This window comes from Pseudophryne corroboree, chromosome 6, assembly GCF_028390025.1.
Source record: "Pseudophryne corroboree isolate aPseCor3 chromosome 6, aPseCor3.hap2, whole genome shotgun sequence".
Classification (NCBI taxonomy): Eukaryota; Metazoa; Chordata; class Amphibia; order Anura; family Myobatrachidae; genus Pseudophryne; species Pseudophryne corroboree.
The window spans coordinates 128375072-128392917 of record NC_086449.1 but is presented as its reverse complement, the minus strand read 5'-3'; the positions used below and the strand labels follow the sequence as shown (position 1 = coordinate 128392917).

General features: G+C 47.9%; 1 long non-coding RNA gene across 2 annotated transcripts in view; it reads right to left on the bottom strand.

The window, feature by feature from the left end:
* The window catches only part of LOC134935035 (uncharacterized), a 110408-nt gene that overhangs the window by 60113 nt on the left and 32449 nt on the right, over positions 1-17846 (bottom strand). The window contains exon 1 of one of the 2 annotated variants that reach the window (XR_010179853.1): positions 16712-16806. The exons of the other annotated variant lie outside the window; for it this stretch is intronic. This is a non-coding gene — a long non-coding RNA (uncharacterized LOC134935035). Of the gene's footprint in view, positions 1-16711; positions 16807-17846 lie in introns of those variants that run through there. 2 annotated transcript variants of the gene reach the window in all.

Below are 17846 nucleotides of genomic sequence, written 5' to 3'. Positions count from 1 at the left end.
AGCGGTGAGGAATCAAGCCAACACACAACCATAACTGAAAGGAGGGCGCGAACCAGAACAAAGGATAGCAACACCAACCAAACCAGGATAGCAAGCTATCCCAACAGCATACTGGGACCGCAACGGCGGGCCAACCAAACTTACCAAGGTAAGCAGGATTGAAGCACTGAGGCGGGCGCCCAGTATCCACTACGGACTAGGAGAAAAGGAATTACCGGTAGGTATCAAATTCCTATTTTCTCTTACGTCCTAGTGGATACTTGGGTTCTGTACTTTAGTACCATGGGAAAGTCCGAAAGCTCCCAAACGGGTGGGAGAGTGCCGAGACCAGTGCCTTCTCAGCACCCTAGGCAAATCGTCAGCGCCCCCTCCCCCCCGCACACACACACACCAAAACACTGAGCCCCTCAGGGTAAGAGTGCAGACACTGCTTCTTGTAAGTTCCACAGCCACCGCCTGATAATTTAGTGGTTAGGGTATCAGTGTTAGTTTGGGTGACGGGGTTAGGGTATTAGGGTTTATTTACCAGTTTGGATTGAGGTTAGGGGTTATGATTTTACAATGTTTTTTTTTTTTTTTAAGTCCAACTGGATTCCGGCAGAACTTGATTATAACCCCAACCTGGGACTGTTGTTGGTTGGAACTTAGGTCGCCGGATATTGCACTCAGCCGAGTGTTAACCTGGAAGACACCCTCTCACCAGAGCAGACACCCAAAACACAGCACCAAATGCCTTTTATTAATAGACTATCAGAAATGTATTTGTTCGCGACATTCAACATAAAATGTAGAGGTTTGATCTTACATCGTCGTATACAAAAGATGCTGTGAAAAGAGCCCGTTACAAAGGTTGCCACCTTTCTCCTACATTTCTTGGTTCCCACTAACATGGGTTCTACTGTGAGGTACTGCTCTTTGAAGCATGTAAAAAAGATTTTTTTCTATCTATCTAGTCATTTGGACCCATCCGACACTGCTACACTGGTTCCCCCAAGCCACACTGTGCATAATGGAGACACAGCATTTTATACGTACACAATAGGGTCATTTTATTTTTATTTTTTTTATTGTTGGGAGCCAATTAGCCTACCAGTATATTTTTGGATTGTGGTGGGAAATCGGAGTACCCGGAGGAGACCCACACAAACACAGGGAGAATATACAAACTCCACACAGTTAGGGCCATGGTGAGAACTGAACCCATGACCTCAGTGATGTATAGCAGTAATGCTAACCATTACATCGTCCGTGCTGCCCCACAGTGCAAACAAATACAGTACATCAAAGTCCATGTCTGCAGAAAATATAGGAGATGCATACGATGTTGGCATGGGTGATAAATTAATAGGTATGGCTTGCTCTCACCCCCATATTGCCTATGCCCCTTGCACATGATATACTTTGCAGCACTTTCAATGCACCTGACAGAAGTGTGTTATTACTTTTCGAAGTCAATTGCATTGACTCGTCTCAGCGAGAATTGGAGCTTGGCCAAGGGGCTGAGAGAGGAGACTACATGAATGTGTGTAATATTTTTAACACACTGAAAACATGCAAATTGGATAGAACGTATTTGACTTCTCTATGAGTGAAAAGAGCCCTGTGGTACCCGGTTATAGGGCGATGCTGTGTGACTTTGGTGCTGTGCCTCACACTTCTGTAGTGTTACAGTGCTCCCAACCACATAAAAGCTCCCCTGTGTGACCACAGCACCGAGGGCAGGGGCAAACTGTTGGGATAACAGTCCCACACAGCGGAGGATGCGGCTCACTCCCGTCTGCACGGAGCACACAAGGGCAGGGAGAGCTTACGCTGGCTGGTGCTCAGGAGCCATGTATGGCACTGCGCTGTCTGTCAGTGTGCTACTCACCTCTTCTTCTCTGGGCTGAGCAGGATGAGATTGAGTTGTGAGGCGGGGTCACGCATGGGATGGTATGGAGGGGGTGGGGGACAGCAGCTCAGGCTCCCGGTAAAGGCAAACGTGAATTTGGGGCACTTAAAAAAAAAAAGTGTCAGAAATGACAGGGGCAGACGGGCCGACAGTGGGAGGGACGGATCAGCCGTGGGTTGGGGAAGTCCTTTTCGCCCTGGTTAAAGGTGCCACTGCCAGACTCCTCCTCAGGCCCCAGCAGCTCCATGGCCTCCTCGCATGGTTTGTGGTCCCGGTGCCTTCTCCTGTTAATTATCAACAGAATTGGGATCCCGAAGTATACCCAGGAGGATTAGGCTTCGGGGGGAAAGTTAGGGTTATGCTGCGGGGGGGGGGGGGGGGGGGAGGGTTATGTTTAGGCTGCGGGGAGGAAGGGTTAGGGTTAGGCTGCAGGGGAGGGTTAGGTTTAGGCTGCGGGGGAGGGTTAGGTTTAGGCTGCGGGGAGGAAGGGTTAGGGTTAGGCTGCGGGGGAGGGTTAGGTTTAGGCTGGGGGGAGGGTTAGGTTTCTGCTGCGGGGGAGGGTTAGGTTTAGGCTGCGGGGAGGAAGGGTTAGGCTGCGGGGGAGGGTTAGGTTTAGGCTGCGGGGAGGAAGGGTTAGGGTTAGGCTGCGGGGGAGGGTTAGGTTTAGGCTGGGGGGAGGGTTAGGTTTCTGCTGCGGGGGAGGGTTAGGTTTAGGCTGCGGGGAGGAAGGGTTAGGGTTAGGCTGCGGGGGAGGGTTAGGTTTAGGCTGCGGGGAGGAAGGGTTAGGGTTAGGCTGCGGGGGAGGGTTAGGGATAGGCTGCGGGGGAAGGTTAGGGTTAGGCTGCGGGGAAGGGTTTGGGTTAGGCTGCGGAGGAGGGTTAGGGTAAGGCTGCGGGGAGGAAGGGTTAGGGTTAGGCTGCGGGGGAGGGTTAGGTTTAGGCTGCGGGGGAGGGTTAGGGTTAGGCTGCGGGGGAGGTTTAGGTTTAGGCTGCGGGGAGGGTTAGGTTTAGGCTGCGGGGGAGGGTTAGGTTTAGGCTGCGGGGAGGAAGGGTTAGGGTTAGGCTGCGGGGAGGAAGGGTTAGGGTTAGGCTGCGGAGACCGAGGGTTAAGGAGAGGGTCCATGATAAACTGCACTACTCCCATAAGGGACAATGCTTCCATAATGGTACGTGGTGTATGCCGTATCACCTACATGTGGGAGTCTGCAATCGCATGGGGGGTGACAACATACCTAAGTCTGCAATTGGCGGAGGCAGAAACATCCCAGAATGCAATCGCGCACGCGGAGTGTGTGTGTGTGTGTGTGTGTTGGGGGCAATGCGGATGTCATGCCCTAGTCTGCAATTGCGGGGGGAAGCTACATGCCTGTGTCTTCAATCGCGGGAAGGGGGGTGTGCAAAATGCGGCAGTCTGCCCAAGTCTGCAAACGAGGAGGGGGGGGAGCTGTGTGCGGGCATCATGCCCGTGTCCGCAATTGTGGGGGGAGGGAGTGCGCGCTTCATTCTATAGTCCGCAATCGCTAGGGATGGGGGGTACAGACATCATGCCTGAGTCTACAATCGCAGTGGGGAGGGGATCTTGCCTAAGTCCGCAAACATGGGGAGAGGGGATAGAGTCTGCACTCGCGGGTGGGGGCTGCGGGCATCATGCCCCTGTCCGCGATCACAAGAGGGGGGTGCGGGCATCATGCCCGTGTCTGCGATCGCGAGTGAGGGGTTCGGGCATCATGCCCATGTCCACGATCGAGGGAGCGGGGTGCGGGCATCATGCCCGTGTCCGTGATCGTGGGAGGGGGGTGCGGGAATCATGCCCGTGCCCGCGATCGCGGGAGGGGGGTGCGGCCATCATGCTCGAGTCCGCGATCGCGGGTTAGAGGGGGTGCCGGTGTGGGCATCATGCGGCCCGAGTACGCGATTGCGGGAGGGGGATGCGACCATCATGCTCATGTCCACAATCGCGGGTGGGGGTGCGGGCATGATGCCCGAGTCCGCGGGTTAGAGGAGGTGCCGGTGCGGGCATCATGCCCGAGTCCGCGGGTGGGGGTGCGGGCATCATATCACAATTACAGAGTGTTGTCATGGAGCGGGGCAGGAATATGCAAGTTGGGGGGCTGGGTGGGGGCGGACAGTCCATGCTATAAAAAACTTTACATAAAAAGAGCAGGCTTATCACCTGATGGGTTACACTCACGGTTATACACAGTGGAGTGGCGGCTCAGCTGATAACAATTGGGCGGCCATCTCTTAAGTAAGAGGTCGGGAGGAGCTCGTAGCTGAGGGAATAATAAAAGCATTTTCTCAGTGGCAGCGTGTGGTACTGCCCTCCAGTGGCCTATGCCCATAGGCAACTGCCTAAAGCTGCCTAATGGTAGCGCCGGCCCTGGCTGAGACCCCTGTAAAACCGCCTGACCAAACTGAAGGTCATGTTTGGCCAAGGTGTCGAACCGATAGAATTTCACAAAGGTGTTCGAACCAGACCAAGTAGCAGCTCTTCACAACTGTAAAGCTGAGAGACCCCGGGCAGCCGCCCAGGAAGAGCCCACAGACCTCGTCGAGTGAGCCTGAATAGGCCTGATGGATGGTCAACCTAAGCCAACGAGCAATTGATTGCTTTGAAGCCGGATGACCAATCTTGGTAGCATCATAAAGGACAAACAGCGAATCAGATTTTCGATGATGAGCCGTCCATTTGTAAATCTTCAGAGCCCTTACCACATCCAAGGACCCTGGCCCAATTGAAGCATCGTACAACACCGGAACCACAATGGGCTGATTGATATGGAATGCTGAAACCACTTTTGGCAAAAACGGAGGCCGGGTCCTGAGTTCTGTCCTGTCCCTTCAGCATGAAAAATCAAATAAGGGCACTTACAGGATAAGGCCCCCAATTCAGATACACGTCTGGCAGACGATAATGCTAACAACATCACCGTCTTCCAGGTGAGGAATTTTAACTCCACCCTATGTAAGGGTTCAAACCAGTCAGATTGAAGAAAGGACAGAACCACATTGAGATCCCACTGAGCCGTGGGAGAAACAAAGGGCGGTTGCATATGGAGAACTCCTTTAAGGAAAGTAGTGATGTGCACCGGACATTTTTCGGGTTTTGTGTTTTGGTTTTGGATTCGGTTCTGCGGCCGTGTTTTGGATTCGGACGCGTTTTGGCAAAACCTCCCTGAAAATTTTTTGTCGGATTCGGGTGTGTTTGGATTCCGTTTTTTTTTACAAAAAAAACTCAAAAACAGCTGAAATCATAGAATTTGGGGGTCATTTTGATCACATAGTATTACTAACCTCAACAACCATAATTTCCATTCATTTTCAGTCTATTCTGAACACCTCACACCTCACAATATTCACAATATTATTTTTAGTCCTAAAATTTGCACAGAGGTCGCTGGATGGCTAAGCTAAGCGACCCAAGTGGCCGACACAAACACCTGGCCCATCTAGGAGTGGCACTGCAGTGTCAGGCAGGATGGCACTTCAAAAAAATTGTCCCCAAACAGCACATGATGCAAAGATAAAAAGAGGCGCACCAAGGTCGCTGTGTGACTAAGCTAAGCGACAAAAGTGGCCGACACAAACACCTGGCCCATCTAGGAGTGGCACTGCAGTGTCAGGCAGGATGGCACTTCAAAAAAATTGTCCCCAAACAGAACATGATGCAAAGAAAAATGAAAGAAAAAAGAGGTGCAAGATGGAATTGTCCTTGGGCCCTTCCACCCACCCTTATGTTGTATAAACAGGACATGCACACTTTAACGAACCCATCATTTCAGCGACAGGGTCTGCTACACGACTGTGACTGAAATGACTGGTTGGTTTGGGCCCCCACCAAAAAAAGAAGCAATCAATCTCTCCTTGCACAAACTGGCTCTGCAGAGGCAAGATGTCCACCTCATCATCATCCTCCGATTCCTCACCCCTTTCACTGTGTACATCCCCCTCCTCACAGATTATTAATTCGTCCCCACTGGAATCCACAATCTCAGGTCCCTGTGTACTTTCTGGAGGCAATTGCTGCTGGTGAATGTCTCCACGGAGGAATTGAGTATAATTCATTTTGATGAACATCATCTTCTCCACATTTTCTGGAAGTAACCTCGTACGCCGATTGCTGACAAGGTGAGCGGCTGCACTAAACACTCTTTCGGAGTACACACTGGAGGGAGGACAACTTAGGTAGAATAAAGCCAGTTTGTGCAAGGGCCTCCAAATTGACTCTTTTTCCTGCCAGTATACGTACGGACTGTCTGACATGCCTACTTGGATGCGGTCACTCATATAATCCTCCACCATTCTTTCAATGGTGACAGAATCATATGCAGTGACAGTAGACGACATGTCAGTAATCGTTGACAGGTCCTTCAGTCCAGACCAGATGTCAGCACTCGCTCCAGACTGCCCTGCATCACCGCCAGCGGGTGGGCACGGAATTCTTAGCCTTTTCCTCGCATCTCCAGTTGCGGGAGAATGTGAAGGAGGAGATGTTGACGGGTCACGTTCCGCTTGACTTGACAAGTGTCTCACCAGCAGGTCTTTGAACCTCTGCAGACATGTGTCTGCCGGAAAGAGAGATACAACGTAGGTTTTAAATCTAGGATCGAGCACGGTGGCCAAAATGTAGTGCTCTGATTTCAACAGATTGACCACCCGTGAATCCTGGTTAAGCGAATTAAGGGCTCCATCCATAAGTCCAACATGCCTAGCGGAATTGCTCTGTTTTAGCTCCTCCTTCAATGTCTCCAGCTTCTTCTGCAAAAGCCTGATGAGGGGAATGACCTGACTCAGGCTGGCAGTGTCTGAACTGACTTCACGTGTGGCAAGTTCAAAGGGTTGCAGAACCTTGCACAACGTTGAAATCATTCTCCACTGCGCTTGAGTCAGGTGCATTCCCCCTCCTTTGCCTATATCGTGGGCAGATGTATAGGCTTGAATGGCCTTTTGCTGCTCCTCCATCCTCTGAAGCATAAGGAGGGTTGAATTACACCTCGTTACCACCTCTTGCTTCAGATGATGGCAGGGCAGCTTCAGGAGAGTTTGGTGGTGCTCCAGTCTTCGGCACGCGGTGGCTGAATGCCGAAAGTGTCCCGCAATTCTTCGGGCCACCGACAGCATCTCTTGCACGCCCCTGTCGTTTTTTAAATAATTCTGCACCACCAAATTCAATGTATGTGCAAAACATGGGAAGTGCTGGAATTTGCCCAGATGTAATGCACGCACAATATTGGTGGCGTTGTCCGATGTCACAAATCCCCAGGAGAGTCCAATTGGGGTAAGCCATTCTGCGATGATCTTCCTCAGTTTCCGTAAGAGGTTATCAGCTGTGTGCCTCTTCTGGAAAGCGGTGATACAAAGCGTAGCCTGCCTAGGAACGAGTTGGCGTTTGCGAGATGCTGCTACTGGTGCCGCCGCTGTTGTTCTTGTTGCGGGAGGCAATACTTCTACCTAGTGGGCTGTCACAGTCATATAGTCCTGAGTCTGCCCTGCTCCACTTGTCCACATGTCCGTGGTTAAGTGGACATTGGGTACAACTGCATTTTTTAGGACACTGGTGACTCTTTTTCTGTGGTCTGTGTACATTTTCGGTATCGCCTGCCTAGAGAAATGGAACCTAGATGGTATTTGGTACCGAGGACACAGTACCTCAATCAAGTCTCTAGTTGCCTCTGAATTAACGGTGGATACCGGAACCACGTTTTTCACCGCCCAGGCTGCCAAGGCCTGAGTTATCTGCTTTGCAGCAGGATGACTGATGTGATATTTCATCTTCCTCGCAAAGGACTGTTGGACAGTCAATTGCTTACTGGAAGTAGTACAAGCGGTCTTCCAACTTCCCCTCTGGGATGACGATCGACTCCCAGCAGCAACAACAGCAGCGCCAGCAGCAGTTGGCGTTACACTCAAGGATGAATCGGAGGAATCCCAGGCAGGAGAGGACTCGTCAGACTTGACAGTGACATGGCCTGCAGGACTATTGGCTTTCCTGGGTAAGGAGGAAATTGACACTGAGGGAGTTGGTTTTGTGGTTTGCAGGAGCTTGGTTACAAGAGGAAGGGATTTACTTGTCAATGGACTCCTTCTGCTGTCACCCAAAGTTTTTGAACTTGTCAATGACTTCTGATGAATGCGCTCCAGGTGACGTATAAGGGAGGATGTTCCTAGGTGGTTAATGTCCTTACCCCTACTTATTACAGCTTGACAAAGGCAACACACGGCTTGACACCTGTTTTCCGCATTTGTGTTGAAATAATTCAACACCGAAGAGCTGATTTTTTATGTATTTTGACCAGGCATGTCAATGGCCATATTCGTCCCACGGACAACAGGTGTCTCCCCAGGTGCCTGACTTAAACAAACCACCTCACCATCAGAATCCTCCTTGTCAATTTCCTCCCCAGCGCCAGCAACACCCATATCCTCATCCTGGTGTACTTCAACAATGACATCTTCAATTTGACTATCAGGAACTGGACTGCGGGTGCTCCTTCCAGCACTTGCAGGGGGCGTGCAAATGGTGGAAGGCGCAAGCTCTTCCCGTCCAGTGTTGGGAAGGTCAGGCATCGCAACTGACACAATTGGACTCTCCTTGGGGATTTGTGATTTAGAAGAACGCACAGTTCTTTGCTGTGCTTTTGCCAGCTTAAGTCTTTTCATTTTTCTAGCGAGAGGATGAGTGCTTCCATCCTCATGTGACTCTGAACCACTAGCCATGAACATAGGCCAGGGCCTCAGCCGTTTACTTGCCACTCCGTGTCGTAAATGGCATATTGGCAAGTTTACGCTTCTCATCAGATGCTTTAAATTTTTATTTTTGGGTCATTTTACCGAACTTTTGTTTTTTGGATTTTACATGCTCTCTACTATGACATTGGGCATCGGCCTTGGCAGACGACGTTGGTGGCATTTCATCGTCTCGGCCATGACTAGTGGCAGCAGCTTCAGCACGGGGTGAAAGTGGATCTTGATCTTTCCCTATTTTAACCTCCACATTTTTGTTCTCCATTTTTTAAAGTGTGGAATTATATGCCAGTATCAATAGCAATGGCCTACTACTATATATACTGCGCACAACTGAAATGCACCACAGGTATGGATGGATAGTATACTTGACGACACAGAGGTAGGTACAGCAGTGGCCTACTGTACCGTAATGCTATATATTATAAACTGGTGGTCAGCAAACTGACCAAAAATGAAATGCACCACAGGTATGGATGGATAGTATACTTGACGACACAGAGGTAGGTACAGCAGGGGCCTACTGTACCGTACTGCTATATATTATATACTGGTGGTAAGCAAACTGTGCAAAAATGAAATGCACCACAGGTATGGATGGATAGTATACTTGATGACACAGAGGTAGGTATAGCAGTGGCCTACTGTACCGTACTGCTATATATTATATACTGGTGGTCAGCAAACTGTGCAAAACTGAAATGCAATACAGGTATGGATGGATAGTATACTTGACGACACAGAGGTAGGTACAGCAGTGGCCTACTGTACCGTACTGCTATATATTATATACTGGTGGTCAGCAAACTGTGCAAAACTGAAATGCACCACAGGTATGGATGGATAGTATACTTGACGACACAGAGGTAGGTACAGCAGTGGCCTACTGTACCGTACTGCTATATATTATATACTGGTGGTCAGCAAACTGTGCAAAACTGAAATGCACCACAGGTATGGATGGATAGTATACTTGACAACACAGAGGTAGGTACAGCAGTGGCCTACTGTACCGTACTGCTATATATTATATACTGGTGGTCAGCAAACTGTGCAAAAATGAAATGCACCACAGGTATGGATGGATAGTATACTTGACAACACAGAGGTAGGTACAGCAGTGGCCTACTATACCGTAATGCTATATATTATATACTGGTGTCAGCAAACTGTGCAAAACTGAAATGCACCGCAGGTATGGATGGATAGTATACTTGACGACACAGAGGTAGGTACAGCAGTGGCCTACTGTAACGTACTGCTATATATTATATACCGGTGGTCAGCAAACTGTGCAAAAATGAAATGCACCACAGGTATGGATGGATAGTATACTTGACGACACAGAGGTAGGTACAGCAGTGGCCTTCTGTACCGTACTCCTATATATTATATACTGGTGGTCAGCAGAATTATGCACTGTACTCCTACTATATACTGTCTACAATGCAGCACAGATATGGAGTTTTTTTCAGGCAGACAACGTATACTGGTGGTCACTGGTCAGCAAAACTCTGCACTGTACTACTCCTCCTATATAATATTATACTGGTGGTCCCCAGTCTCCACAATAAAGCAGCACACTGAGCACAGATATGGAGTGTTTTTCAGGCAGACAATGTATACTGGTGGTCACTGTCAGCAAAATTCTGCACTGTACTCCTGCTATATATACAGCTGCTCCCCAGTCCCCACAATTAAGCAGTGTGAGCACAGATATATGCAGCACACTGAGCACAGATAAGGAGCCTTTTTTTCAGGCAGAGAACGGATAAAACTGGTGGTCACTGATCAGCAAAACTCTGCACTGTACTCCTCCTATATTATACAGCTGCTCCCCAGTCCTCCCCACAATTAAGCAATAAAGCACAATCAATCAAGTTCAACAATGAACGGAGAGGACGCCAGCCACGTCCTCTCCCTAACATTTCCAATGCACGAATGAAAATGGCGGCGACGCGCGGCTGCTTATATAGAATCCGAATCTCGCGAGAATCCGACAGCGGGATGATGACGTTCGGGCGCGCTCGGGTTAACCGAGCCATACGGGAGAATCCGAGCATGCCTCGGACCCGTGTAAAATGGGTGAAGTTCGGGCGGGTTTGGTTTCCGAGGAACCGAACCCGCTCATCACTAAAGGAAAGTCTGTACTTCCGGCAACACGGCAAGCCGTTTCTGGAAGAAAATAGAAAGCGCCTAAATCTGGACTTTGATGGAACCCAATCGTAAGCCCAAATCCACTCCCGTTTGTAGGAAAAGTAGAAAACAACCAATTCTAAATTCAATGGGAAAAACCTTTCTACTTTCACACCAGGAAACACACTTCTTCCAGATACGATGATAGTGTTTTGACGTAACCATCTTCTTGGCCTGGACCATAGTGGAAATAACCCTGGAGGCAGGACCTTTCCTTCCTAGAATCTCTCTCTCAACTTCCAAGCCATCAAACGTAGCCGCTGTAAGTCTGGATAGATGAACGGACCTTGCTAATGAAGATCCCTTCGAAGCGGCAGAGGCCAAGGATTCTCCAGAGCCATGGTTAGGAGGTCCAAGTACCAAGACCGTCAAGGCCAATCCTGGGCAATTAGAATAGCTTGAACACTTTCCCTACCTAGTCTTTTTAGAACCCTTGGGATTAGCGGTAGAGGAGGAAACAGGTACACAAACTGGTGCATCCACGGTGTCGTCAGCGCGTCCACTGCTACAGCCTGCGGATCCCTCATCCTGAAACAGTAACGGCATAGCTTCTTGTTGAGATGAGAAGCCATCAGACCTATCTGCGGACAGCCCTACCGGTGAATTGACTGTTGAAACACCTGGGGATGTAGGCTGCATTACCCCGGATGGAGGTCGTGCCTGCTGAGGAAGTCTGCTTCCGAGTTGTCCACTCCTGGAATGAATATGGCTGAGATGGTCCTTGCGTTGGCCTCCGCCCACATGAGTATTCTTGACACTTCTCGCATCGCCGCTTTGCTTCTTGTTCCCCCTTGTCAGTTTATGTATGCCACCGCCGTGGCATTGTCCGATTGAACCTGGATCGCCTGATCCTTCAGAAGGTGGGGAACTTGTAGAAGAGCATTGTAAATCGCACTGAGTTCCAGGATGTTTATCGGCTAAGCTGATTCCTGAACTGACCATATCCCCTGGAACTGGGCCCCTTGGGTCACAGCCCCACAACCCCGGAGGCTGGCATCCGTTGTAAATAGAATCCACGAGTGGATATTGAAATTCCTGCCTTCTACCAGGTGACGAACTTGTAGCCACCATAATAGAGATATCTGGGCTTTTGGAGATAAGGTCACTTCCTGATGCATGTAAAGGTGAGACCTTGACCATTTGTCCAGCATGTCAAGTCTGTGTAAATGTCTGTTCCCGGAGGGGGCACTAGTGGGTCAGTGGTGGTACGATGGAGGAAACGAGGAGGCCGTAGTAAATTCCTGCGCATGTGCGCAATGATGTTTATTAAGAACACACAGCAATATAATGATTACTGGAAGAGGAATAACAACACAGAAGTTTTACAGCGTGGAAGCTGACATTGGTTTTAAAGTACAGTCACGAAGAATGAGCTGATCTGGAAACCAGCGGTAATTAGAGAACAGTAATGACCGGCCTGGGAGCCGATGGCAATCAATGATGGTCGGCCTGAGAGCCGATGTGAAACAGAGTCTATATCCCGATGATAAACAATGACAGAGGATCGGCCTGGTAACCGATGGGAGAATGTGATGGAATAACACAGGCAATAAGTAACTTATGGTGTACAGTCTGGAAACCGTTAGCAACTTGCAAATAATGATGGTCGGCCTGGGAGCCGATGGCAACTGAAATCAGTACACTGGAGGTAAGTAATACAAATGGTATAATAACAGTCACAGGTAATGAACTGGTCTGGGAACCAGTGTAATTAACAAACTGCGATGATCGGCCTGGGAGCCGATGGTGAACATCGATGGCCGGCTTGGAAGCCAATGGTGACAGAATCAATATGCAGTAGGTAGGTAATGCAACTGATGGTAGTAAACACAGGCCATAAGTAACTCCAGTAATCAGTCTGGAAACCGACAGCAAGAGATTCACACAGTCAGTAAATATGCACAAAGTCCACAGAGCCAAACAAGGCTATAGCAGGAGACAGTTGGAAATATACAAGATGGTTGTTTAAGTGCTGGATGCAATAGCACAGTGCTGAATGCAGATTAACAACACACAGGTGAGAATGATGAGGCAACACCTGGACAGAGTCTCTTACTGCATGTAGAAGTGGAAGCTGACTGTGGAAGGAGATGTAGCAGAGCTGGATGGCTGGAGACTGTAGTTCCACAGAGACACTGAAGCTAGGAAGTCACTGTAGACTGCTGGTGATTGGATCTGAATGCAGATGGAACTGCACCAAACTGGATGGCTGATGCCTGTAGTTCCACGGAGCTATAACACAGGGGAATCTCTGAAGACAGGAGATTGAAGCCAGGAGATGCTTGTTCACAGGATGTGACGCATTGTTCAAGGCAATGATACTGAACAGGAACTCTGGATACATACCCCCTGGTCATCAGGGATTGGAGAATCAAGTCATGTGAGCACTCCAATGCTCAGGAGTAGATACCACCAAGTCAGCTGACTGCAGTTTTCATGGCGGCGCCCATACTCTGGAGATGGTGGAAATACATCGGGGTACATGCTGTATGGCAAGCAGGGTACATACTGGAGAGAGTTTCTGCACATTGCAGGCAATCATGGAACATGCTGCCAGGCTGAGGATGTGACCTCCGGAGGCCAGTACATCAGAGCACTGGTAAGTGATGTGATGAAAAATGCAGATTTCTGACAGTACCCCCCTTTTATGGGTGGGCACCGAACACCCACACAGGAACTTGAGGATCCTTGAAGAAGAACTTAGGAATACACAAAAGCAGAGGTCCTCAAAAGTATTCCCAACTTTCATCTTCAGAAGAAAGACTTTTGTCATCAGAACAAGTAGACCATTCATGGTCATTTGAGACAGAATTTACTTCCTGGGAGAAGACATAGCTAGGAAGGATAGAACCTCCCATAATGTAACTTGAGTCGTCATCAACAAACTCACTTTCAGAGTCAGAGTCCAGGTTTAGCATGGATATGGAAGTCTTTTGCTTAGGAACAATAATATCTGTGTCAACCTGTTGTCCAATGAGTTTGAAAATATGTGAGACACCAGGAATGGCGTTAACGGAAGCATAGCCAACTCTTACATCATCAGATGGTAGACTTTGAACTGGTTTTGAAGTTCTCCAATTCCTGTAATTCTTAAAATCTCTGGTGAATTGATTCAACAAAGCCTGATTATGCCTGAAAAGAGTTGGATTGAAGAACTGAGAACTGGAAGACTGATCAAAAGACTGAGTAAATTCTGAACCGGAGGAATCAATACTTTCATAAGTGTTGCTGTAAAATGGAGACACGGAAGTATATGCAACTTTCGAATCCAAAGTCTGAGATTCTTGTTTTGACTTTGCGATGTTACCTTTCTTCGCGGCTTGGAAATCTTTGATAGTTTGGTCTAATGTAGCCTGGTCTTGCACAGACAGAGATGCTGGGGAGGATTTAGCAGCAGGCAGACTGTTTCCAAAATGGGTAGAGTGCCCAGATGGCTTTGAATGGCCTAACTTTGGAGCAAACTACTGTTGTACTGCTTCGAGGAAGGTGGCAAGATCATTCAGTATTGGACATTTAGATTCAATTAGAGGATTTGCCCAATCCAATGCTTTACCTCTGAAGAATAGGAGAAAATATCTGATGCATTGACTGGAGTAATACTCATTGAAGATCCCGACTCAGTAACAGCGAGGTATTGGCTTGCTAATGCACGGAACTGAGCATAATCACCATCAAAGTAAATTGGAGCTTGAGTATCAAGTGGACACTTGGAAGGCTGAATGTCAATTGAAGTCTCAGAAGCAGGGTACACACTGGAGAGAGTCTCTGCACATTGCAGGCAATCATGGAACATGCTGTCAGGCTGAGGATGTGACCTCCGGAGGCCAATACATCAGAGCACTGGTAAGTGACTTTATGAAAAATGCAGATTCCTGACACAGCAGACCCAGCTGAAATGGCCGGGCATGAAATCTGCCGTATTGGAGTGTCTCATAAGCAGCTACCATCCTTCCCAACAAGCGTATGTAGAGATGTATCGATACCTTATGAGGACGGGGCATGGAGCGGACCATAACTTGGATAGCCAAGGCCTTGTCCATCGGAAGAAATACCTTCTGAGACACTGTATCCAATATCATTCTCAGTAACTGAAGACATTGGGTCGGTTCCAGGTGAGATTTCTGGAACTCGTGGCCCGTGACCGCCGCGCGACATGCCACCCAAACTGCACTGGGGACCCGCTAACCGGTATCCCGGTGTAACACTCACTGCACCTTGAACTTCGGCATCTGTTAGAGGGTGGCGGCTAGCTGCCAGCGAGGGCACACATACTAACGATGTGTGATCAGCATCTCAGTAGCTCAGTGTCCTGTCAGCTGGGATTACGAACCAATAACCAGGGCCGTCTTAACGGCAGTGTAGGCCCCTGGGCACAGCAATGCATTGGGCCCCCTACCCATCCTCCAGCGGTAGGGGTGGGGGGTGCTATCAGCAGCAGCTTTGATGTCCCGTGGGTGTTAGGGGGTGTTATATCTTCCTCTCAGCATGTAGGACCTGGAGCAGTAATTTCTGCTAATTGCTCCTTTACTGCACAGATGGGGCGGGAGGGAGAACACTAAACTGTAGAAGAGGGCATTGGGCTGAATGAAGGGGCCCCAGTACATGACTTCCGGGGTGGTAGGGGGTGTTTAATACGCAGGGGAGGGGTAGATAGTGGAGTGGGCTTAATATTCTGCATTTTCTGGTGGGAGGGCAGGTTGTTTGACTGCAGATATCTCAAGTTCCTGAAAATATATTTCTCAGTTTTGAATGGGATAAAAAAAAACTAGCGAGTCCCACCTTTCAGAAGGTTCTAGGGACTTGGGGATCAGAGGTCAGGAGCCAGAGCAATCCTCCAATGAATATATAAAACTGTATACCAGGCGCGTGGAGCTGGAGCAGGGACCAGCTTCTGGAAGGCTGATATCTCTGGTTCTGGGCATAGTAGAGACAAGCTGCCAGCGTCCAGCAAAACGGCAGAGTCCCAGCTTTTGTATTATACCCTCAGAAAAACTCTAAGTCAGACAGAACCTGAGATATCTGGCTAGGAAGAGCAATTAACAAGCTTGGATGGGGACCACTGCTTTCACGTTGGATATCTCCGGTTCCCCAGGGCCGATTTTCAAAAATCTGGTACCCCTGGAAAGAGGGGACCCTCAGCTATCAGCCTAGGGCCCTTATACTCCTGGGGCCCTTGGGAAAGAGCCCATTGAGCCCATACGAAAAGACGGCCCGGCCAATAACCCTCAAGAGGTTGGTTCGGTCCCCCCTCTAAGTCCCACAAAGCAGGTAGCCTGGTTGCCAACCATGGATACCTGAAAATAAATAACTAAAATTAAAAATAAAGGAAACTCTCTGGAGCTCCAGAGAAATGCACCCGGCTCCTTGGGCACATTTTTCTAAACTGAATCTGGTAGGAAGGGCATAGAGGGGAGGAGCCAGCACACACACTAAAGGTTTTAAAGTGCCAGGCTCCAGTGGACCTGATCCATACCCCATGGTACTAAAGTACAGAACCTCAGTATCCACTAGGACATAAGAGAAATGTACTGTATATAAACTCTTGTGTGTTTCTTTTATTAAATGTATAATGTGATATATGCAATAAAAACTATTTAAAAAAAATAAAAATAAGAAGGACATGGTCATCATGCCTGGTCAAAGGACCCAAAAAAATCTCTTTTGTGTGGAATGACTTTTGTGTGGAATGATTTTAACCCAAAACCTGAAAACATTTGTCAAGGCATCTGTAACATTTGTGAGGCCAAAGTTAATAGAGGTAGAGACATTAACCATCTAGGCACCTTATCTCTGTAATGTCATTTGCAGTGAGTTCATGCAAATCATTCATCAAAATCTGTAAAATTCTGTAAATAATAACAAGCAGTCCAGTATCAGCTACCAGAGGTTTGGACCAGCACATGCAATCTCCACCACCAACATCATCATCAACCTATCCAAGTTTCCCAGGAAGAATCCTTCCATGCTAGGGCTGACGCTGCTGCTCCTGGGGTGACGTTTCATCCTAGAAAGAGACAAGCAAAGGATGTAAGGAGCCAAACCGAACTTGAAAAAGTAATATTATTTTACATGAATGATAGTGATCTCTGGAATAACTAACATCAGAGGTGAGCTCATAATTGTTCACCATACACCTTGACGAAATATCCCTATGTGTTATATGATATTGTGCCTATCAGTGATGTTCCCCTGAGTCATAACACGATTAGTTATACCAAAAGGAGAAAAAAAAGAAGAGACTCTGGTAGGGGACACTATTCAACAGAGATACAGAAAAGAAATAATAATAATAATAATAATAATAATAATAATAATAATAATAATAAAGATAGCTGTCTAAAATATAACATATATTAGGTATGCTATAAAAACAAGAAAGAGCAAAGAAAAACAAAAGCTGCAAAATTCCCACTCCACTGGTGCAAAGAGACTGCTCCAGAGAGTGCCATGACCAGAAATCTCACCAAATTTCTAAAACATCACATATAATACAAAGTGGAAGGCTCAATCCTAGGGTGCTCAACAACATACAGTAGCTAAAAAAACATATACAATACCTCCCTTGTATGGGAATTTTTCTTTGTTGTCACTGGCTTCTCTTAACCACTTGTCTCCAAGTCATAGGCAAGATGAAAATATGAATAAACAGAAAAAAATGACATGTGTAGGACAGTCTAAAACATGATTTTTCAGAGACGTTTCACCCCAAACTGTGTGTGGGGGGAAAAAGGGTGCTTATGATGCATGAGTACCCCAAATCACACTGTGGAAAGAAGTTTCATGCTTATCAAGGTTTCTTTTTAGTGTAGAGGATTCTTAATGCAACCTTAAGTAGTCATCTTCTTGTGTGTATAAATATCTAAAGGGCATACCCCACTCACTCTAGGTTCAGGACAGGATAGACATTTAAAGGTTTCTTTAACATACAGAAAGGTCATGTGGACAGATAAGCATATCGCAATCACAGTATAACAGGCTATTCAATGCACATCAAGGTATCTTTTGTCTGTCAGTCT